Source organism: Opisthorchis viverrini, assembly GCF_000715545.1.
Source record: "Opisthorchis viverrini unplaced genomic scaffold opera_v5_253, whole genome shotgun sequence".
Classification (NCBI taxonomy): Eukaryota; Metazoa; Platyhelminthes; class Trematoda; order Opisthorchiida; family Opisthorchiidae; genus Opisthorchis; species Opisthorchis viverrini.
The window spans coordinates 367,621-368,987 of record NW_008751909.1 but is presented as its reverse complement, the minus strand read 5'-3'; positions in this window follow the sequence as shown (position 1 = coordinate 368,987).

Here is a 1,367-nt window from a genome sequence, read left to right as displayed (position 1 = left end):
TATATATACGAAGCGCTTAAAAACTGTTCCTGATTTCGTTTTGGGCGTTGATAGACCTTGTGCACCTTTGGTGTTTGTTTTGACGTGAACGCTAGCTTGGGGGCTCAGACCACTAAGCTGAGGAAAATACCGTTACTACGGGTAATTCGGTAACTTTTTGATGCAGTGGAACTTTTGCAGTATACCTGACACTTTTTCCTTTTCGGATAATATTTAAACCCAGCCCACAAACAATGGAAACTTGTTTGTCCCTGATAATTTGTTGAGTGAATAAGTGATTTTTGTCCCTACTTGTTTCTCTCTAATAATGTGTCACTTGATCGGCTGTTCAAAGTTGCTAGAATTCCGTAATATGGATGAACCCCGGATAAGACGAATAATGATTAGCTTGATTAGTTTGTCAACAAATATGTTGTCCATCGACCAGTAAAGTAACGACGGATGACCACAGCGGAAAAATTTCCAGGTACGTTCAGTATATTCTGATTCAGTAATGCGAAACACTTTCTGATGATGAAAGAGTTACCTCTGTTAGGCGCTGTCTTTTCTTCCGAAAATAATCAGCAAAAGACATCACACATTTGTTTAGAAGGTGCATTTACTTCATTGATCATTTCTGCTTATGCTTCTAAGGAGAATCGAACACATGTTTGGTTGGGCACCTCGATTTTCGAAGTTAGCAAAGGCCTCACCAAATAACACGCACTCCTAGATTTCGGGCAGCAAAGTACACTGTAAGATGTCTAGTAAACAGTCAAGGTTAGTGGCAACGTCAACACGGTTTAGTACGTCACAAAACTTGGTTATTATGGGAGTCGGTAGGAAACGCAGAGGTTGGTAAACGCCAGCAAGTTCGGCAATATTGGGCCGTAGTTATTCTGGTTAACTCTAGCAAGTCGTATCCCGTTTCCGTCCTTGTGGTTTGAAATACGTTTTTGGCGAGCAAATTATCAATACCTCGGTACTATTTAAAAAACAATCAATAGAGAAAACACTCACAGAGATTCTACCTACAAAGCGAGAGTTAGTTTGACGCACAATCGAAGGGAATACAATCACCAAGTTGATGTTAACGTCGGAGGATAAGTTTTGAACGAAGTTTAGTGTACCTTTAAAGATAACTCAGCGAATAGGGATGTGGAAGAACTAACATGTATTCGCTCGCAAACGGACGAGTACACAAACGTAGGTAGCGCTGATAAAGCAGAGGACAACTAGGTCGTTTAATAATGAAGTCGAAGAGCAGATGAATATAAACAAGGTAACTGTTTTGACTGGGGAGCATATATGGGGTTCGCCTTAAGGGTAAAGAAAACGAGGAATAGATAATCGAAGCAGCCAGCGGCTAGACGCACAATGCATTTTTC